Source organism: Chrysochloris asiatica, unplaced genomic scaffold, assembly GCF_000296735.1.
Source record: "Chrysochloris asiatica unplaced genomic scaffold, ChrAsi1.0 scaffold00048, whole genome shotgun sequence".
Taxonomy (NCBI): Eukaryota; Metazoa; Chordata; class Mammalia; order Afrosoricida; family Chrysochloridae; genus Chrysochloris; species Chrysochloris asiatica.
This window is the reverse complement of record NW_006408566.1, coordinates 7239203-7246084: the sequence shown is the minus strand read 5'-3', so window position 1 is coordinate 7246084 and position 6882 is coordinate 7239203. Positions and strand designations below refer to the sequence as shown.

Sequence of the window (6882 nt, the reverse complement as noted above, 5' to 3'; positions counted from 1 at the left end):
ATTTTTGACAATTTCCAATTATACTAGATTTATGCTACATACATTACATGTTCCGATTATTAATGGATGTTTACAGCTGTTTCTCTTCATTTTGAGTTGTGCCGCATCAGCAAATGAAGGTCCCGAGGGCTTTATGCCATTAGAGTCATCAATCTGCCTTTTCAAACGCAGATTTTTCCCAGTTGAATTTCGAATGCCTTCTAAGATGAGGGGCTCATCTTCTGGCACATTATCTGACAGTATTCTGGTGCTCTTTTATCATGTTTCAAAATTAAATATTCTGGTACTATCTGACAGTGTTCCACTGCTATTCATAAGTATCTTAGTGACTATATATTAGGAAGTAGTCATCTGTCCTTCTTCCTAGCCTATTTTCCTCTGGAAGCTCAGCTGAAACTTGTCCACCCTGGGTGACCCTGCTGGTATTTAAAATGGCATAGTGTTCAGAATGACAGCAACAGGCAAGCCACCACAGTATGACAAACTGACAAGATAAGTTGTCTGTTTTGTCACTATAACCCATAGATATTCTCTGGAACACATGAAGTTCTAATGAGTCAGGGCTGATGTAACAGCAACTAAATAACCAAAATCTGCTATAATGTCTGATCCTAGCACGCATTATAAAGAAAACAGGGTAGAAGGATAGAGGGTTACAAGGGGGTTATTTTATTTGGGAGTGTCATGGAAGGTCTCCCTTGACAGGTATTCATGATCATAGATATGAGGAAGTCAGGGAAGGACTCCAGGGCCATACCACTTAAGTAAAAGTCTTAGTTCTACCTAACCTTGACAAGTTTCTAGGGTCTCTGTGCCTTGGGTATCTTATGTATAAAATGGAGACAATAATAGTATTTGCCTCATAGTGTTGTGAGGATTAAATGGGTTACCTGTCTGTCATCAATTCTAAAGACACATTTTCTCTTCACATTTTAATATCTTAAATCAAGATCTTCTTATAATGAATGGGATTTACAATTCTTGGCGGACATGAGAATTCCTGATGAATTTTTTGTTTATCACTCAAAAAAAATTTTTTGTTTTTTTTGTTTTTGTTTTTTTTTGTTTTGGCTAAGACGGTTGCTAATACTGCTAGTGTGACAGGACACCATCTGTACGTTTTTGGCTACAATTCATTTAAAGACCATTTAGGGTGGGAGAAAGATGAGGCTTTCTACTCCCGTAAGGATTTACACCCTCGGAAACCCTGTACACCCAGGGTCGCTATGGGTCGGAATCGACTCGAAGGCACTTCACAACAACAACAACAGGAAGGATTATGAATTCTGATTGCTGAAAAATGTTCTGTTGACTCTTTCTGGTAAATTGAAGGACGTTCTAGTCTCAAACCTTGAGAAAGAGTGTCAACAAGCTGGAGGAAAATCCTGCAGACAATTATTTAAAAGATTTTGTGACTCATCTTTCGCTGTCTTTGACACTCATATTTTGTGGTAAAACTGGATTTTGATAACCCTGTTAAGAACAATCAAAGAGAAATCCAGAATTGTTGTTGTTGTTGTTAGGTGCCATCAAGTCGGTACCGACTCAGAGCACAGCAGAATGAAGCACTGCCCGATCCTGGGCCAACCTCACTATGAAATCCAGAAGAGAGAGATTCAAAATGTGAAGTCATTTTTGGAATGCATTAAAATTTATTTGTTTCATTTTCCTTTTTATGTGAAAAAGAGTGATCTTCAGTTTAAAAAGAAAAACTACATTTAAATAATTATCAATACATCTCTCAATAAGTATATGATAAAAATTCACCATGACAAGAAAGCACTATTCATTATGTAATTGGCAGCATTTTTCATTTTCTTTCTTCTTGTTGCCTATTGTTAGGTGCCATGCAGTTGGTTCTGACTTACAGCAATTCTGTGTACAACAGGATGAAATACTAACTGGTCCCACGCCATCCTCAAAATTGTTGTTATCTTTGAGCCTATTGTTGCATCTTCTGTGTCGATCCATCTCTCCGGGTCTTTTTTTTTTTAATGATTATTATTTATAGATGACCTTCCACTTATATCAAAGTGGTCCAAAGTAAAAGAGATGAAGTCTTACCATCTTAGCTTCTAATGAGCATTCTGTCTGTACTTCCTCCAAGAGAAATTTGTTTGCTCTTCTGGCATTCCATGGTATCTACAATGTTCTTCACCAATACCACAATTTAAATGCATCAAATTTTCTTTGGTCTTCTTTATTCATTGTCCAGATTTTGCATGTATATGAGGTGGCTGAAAATACTGTGTCTTGAGTCAGGCATGCTTTACTCCTCCTAGTGAAATCTTTGCTCTTTAGCACTTTAAAAAGGTCCTTTGTAGCAGATTTGCCTAAAATGCAAATCATCTGATTTCTTCACTGCTGTTTCCATGGACTTGAATTGTGGATCTAAGTAAAATCAAAACTTTGACAACATCAATCATTTCTCCATTTGTTATAATACTGTTTATTGGACCAGTTGTGAGAGGATTTTTGTTTTCTTTACATTTATGTATAATCCATACTGAAGACTATAGTTTTTTACCTTCAGCAAGTGCTTCAAATCCTCCTTGCTCTCAGAAACAGGGTTGTGTCATCTGCATATCACAGGTTAATAAGTCTTCCTCCAAACTTAATGCCTTGTTCTTCTTTCTTCCTTTTTAAGTGCCATAGAGTTAGTTCCAACCCATAGCGACCCTGTGCACAACAGAACAAAAAATGCCCAGTCCTATGCCAACCTCACAATTGTTGCTACATTTGAGCCCATAAGTACTGAAACTGTGCCAATCCATCACATTGAATAGCTCCCTCTTTTTCTCTGACCCTCCATTTTAGCAAACATGATTTCATTCTTCAGGAACTGGTTCCTCCTTACAATATATCTGAAGTATGAGAGATGAAGTCTGGCCATTCTGGCTTCCAGGGAGCATTCTGACTGTGTTACTTCCAACACAGATTGGTTTGTTCTTTTGGTGGTCCTTGGTACCTTTTATATTCTCCTCCAACACCAGAACTCAGATGCATCAATTCTTCTATGGTCTTCCTTATTCACTGTCCAACTTTCACGATGCATATGAGGTTATTGAAAATACCATGGCTTAGGTCAGGTGCACCTTAGTCCTCAAACTGACATCTTTGCTCTTGAACACGCTAAAGAGGTCTTGTGCAACAGATTTGCTTAATGCAATGTGTCATTTGATTTCTTGACTTCCATGAGTGTTTATGGTTGATCGAGTAAAATGAAGTCTTTGACAATTTCATTTTTTTCTCCATTTATAGCGATGTTTATTATTCCAGTGGTGACATTTGTTTTCTTTACACTGAGGTGCAACTCATACCAAAGGCTGTGGTCTTTGATCTTCATCAGTAAGTATTTTAAGTCCTCTTTACTTCAGCCAGCAAGGTTGCATCATCTGCATATCGCAAGTGGCTAATGAGTCTTCTTCCATTCCTGATGCCACATTTTCACTATATAATCCAGCTTCTTGGATTGTTTGCTCAGCATACAGATGAAAGAATACAATCCTGGCACACACCTTTCCTAATTTTAAACTGTTCGTTGTTCCCTCGTTCTGTTAGAACAATTGCCTCTTGGTCTAGGCACAGGTTCCTCATGAGCACAATTAAGTGTTTAGAAATACAAATTTTCTGTAATACTGTTCATAGCTTGTCATGGTCCACACAACTGAAAACCTTTGCATAATCAGTAAGAACTGGTATTATCTGCTTTCAGCCAAGATCTATCTGATGTCTGCAATGATAACCCTCTTTCCACGTCCTTTTCTGAATCCAGCTTGAACCTTGGGAAGTTCTCTGTCAATGTATAGTTGCAATTGTTTTTTAAATTATCTTTAGCACAATTTTGCTTGCATGCAATATTAATGATATTTTCTAATTATTTCCACATTCTGTTGAGTCACCTCTCTTTGGAATGGGAACAAATATGGATCTCTTCCAGTCAGTTGGCTAGATAGTTGTCTTCCAAATTTCTTGGCTTATATGAGTGAGTGCCTCCAGTGCTGCATCAGCTTGTTGAAAGATTTCAATTTGTATTCCATCAATTCCTGGAGCCTTGTTCTTTGCCAATGCCTTCAATCCACCTTGTACTTCTTCCTTCAGGATCATTGGCTCTTGATCGTATGCTAACTCTTACAATGGTTGAACATCAATCATTTCTTTTTGGTACACTGACTCTGTGTATTCCTTCCATCTTCTTTTGATGTTTTCTGCATTATTCAATATCTTATCCACAAAATCCTTCAATATTGCAAATGAAGTGTTGAATTTTTTCTTCAGTTCCCTCAGCTTAAAGAATGGGGAGTTTGTCCTTCCCTTTTGGTTTTCTAACTCCAGGTCTTTGCACATTTCATTATAATATTTGCCTTTCTCTTCCTGAGCTGCCTTTTAAAATTTTACTATGCAGCTCTTTTACCTCATTTCTTCTATTTGCTTTAGCACCTCTATGCTGGAGAGCAAGTTTCAGAGGCTCTTCCAACTTCTATTTTGGTCATTTCCTTCTTTCTTGTCTTCTTAATGACCTTTTGCATTCTCTGTATGATGTTCTTGATGTCACCCATAACTCTTCTGGTCTCCAGTCTTCAGTGTAATAACACATCAAATCTGTTCTTCAGGTGATATCTAAATTCATGTAGGATATGCTCAAGGTCATATTTTGACTCTAGTGGACATGTTTTCATTTTCTTCAACTTCAGCCTGAACTTGAATATGCGCAATGATTGTCTGTTCCTGGCCTTGTTTTGGCTGATAATATGGATGTTTTCTGCCATCTCTTTCCACAAATGTAGTCAATTTGATTTCTGTATATTCCATCTGGTGAGGTCCATGTGTATAGTCATCTTTTACATTGTTTAAAAATGGAATTTCCAGTGAAGAACTCACTGGTCTTGCAAAATTCCATATTGTAATCTCCAGCATCCTTTTATGACTAAGGCCTTATTTCCAACTACTGGTCCTTACTCTTTGTTTCCAACCTTTGCGTTCCAATTACTAATAATTATGCATTTTGATTGTATGTTTGATCAGTTTCAGACTGAAAAAGTTGGTAGAATTCTTCAATTTCTTCATCACTGGCTTTAGTGGTTGGTATATAAATTTGAATACTAGTGGTATTAACTGGTCTTTCTTGTAGCCATATGGATATTACCCTATCACAGACAGTGTTATAGTTCAAGACAGATCTTGATATGTCCTTTTTTTTTTTAAGTTTGTATTGTGAATTATGTGGGTTTACATGGGAGAACATCAGTTTTACATTCATCCTATCGTATTTCCTTTAATTGCAATGAATACAATCCCCTCTATGCATCACAAATAACTAAAGGGTACACCCCACAGGCCCGCCCATCTGGCCGTCAGCACACGGCCCCTTGCCCTCCCTGAGTCGAGTGTTCCCAGCCACTCCATCTGTCCATGTCATCATCTCTGTCTCCATCCCTGGCGTTACTGCCTCTCTGGCTAGGGTCACGCTCTCCGCTCTTCTCACTTGATGGTCCCAATGACCTCTGCTCCTGGGCTGCAAAATCAATCACTTCCCTCCTTTTGTCAAAATACATCTACCTCTACATTTCTGACCCTCACAGTCAGTCCTAATGGCAATTATTCACTATTGTACCACAAGAGACTTATCCCCATTTCCTTTCACCAGCCTGGTTCCAACAGATTGGAAATCATTCAGTGGAGGTTCTACCTACCCCTGCCCCATCTGGAACTAGGCTCCCTCTTGAAAGCTTGTAAGCCAGTCACTTCTTGCCTTTATAGCCCCCCCCCCCCCTTTTTGGTAGCCAATGTCTAAATTGCCCATTCCTGTTAACCCTGTGTACTGAGGGAGTGGGAGTGATCCTTGCTGTAAAGGTTTGTTCCCTTTTTTGAGCTACTACATCCATAAGTATAGGTAAAATTCATCAAATTGTAATGGGTTACTCTTTTTTTTTTTTTAAATTCCCCTCTTCTTTCTTCTTCCAGTTGAGTACTATTTGCAAATATGGGTGTTCTTGTGCATTTCTCTTCACTTCATATCAGTTGAATGCTTAACTTTCCACTCTAGTCCTCTGTGGCCATGTCACTGCCTCTGGGCCCAGGAGTCCCCGGGTCTTGTCATATTGCTAGCCATCCAGGTCTCCACCGGGTTCACAGGAGTCTATTGAATGTGGTCAGACTTAGATCCCAACTTCATTGTTTTTTCCCCTGTTCCCCTTATCAGTGACCAATGTGGTCACCCGCAGAACCACCTGCCTGCTCAGGGATTCCCCTTGAGTGTTAGTCTTGGAAGGGTGTTTGCTAAGAGGGGACCCCACCACTTGCCTTGATGGCTCCCAGGTGAACAGCTTACTTGTTCTTGTAGTAATCAATCAGACTGCCATTATTGTTTCTGATTTTTCCTGTTGGTCTTTCTTCATGAAGTATCTTCTGTTCTTCTAGCCATTCCAGGCTGGTCTACTCGTTCTTTCCAGTGGAAATTTCCTACCTCAGCAATTCTGGATAGGGTTCTGGTTTCCACCTATGGTCTTATGCAATGCAAAAGTTCCACAGGTGGTCTCTTTCACTGGGCAACTTCAAGCCCCCTTTAAGGTATTCCAGTCCGTTATAGGCTGAAGACAGACTTACAAGCTTCATATTGTGATTTTTCTGGCTATTCCTTTTTCCCCTCTTCAAGTGTCTTTTTCACAATGGTATGCAAGGGAAACTAAGATTCAAAATACAGCCAAGCATCTTAACATTAGTCTCCTTTTTTACCCATTCAAACCATGCCTCATTCCTTGTATCCCACAGCCCTGTTATTCCAAAGTTGTGGGTGCATCTGTCCCACTTAGCTCATGTGAACCTGCCTAACTGTTCACCCATCAGCCTTGTTCTTCCATTTCCCTGCCCTTTCTTGTGTAT

General features: G+C 39.2%; 1 pseudogene; it reads right to left on the bottom strand.

Moving 5' to 3' along the window:
* LOC102833769 overlaps positions 1–6882 on the bottom strand; it is a 111565-nt pseudogene that overhangs the window by 1113 nt on the left and 103570 nt on the right.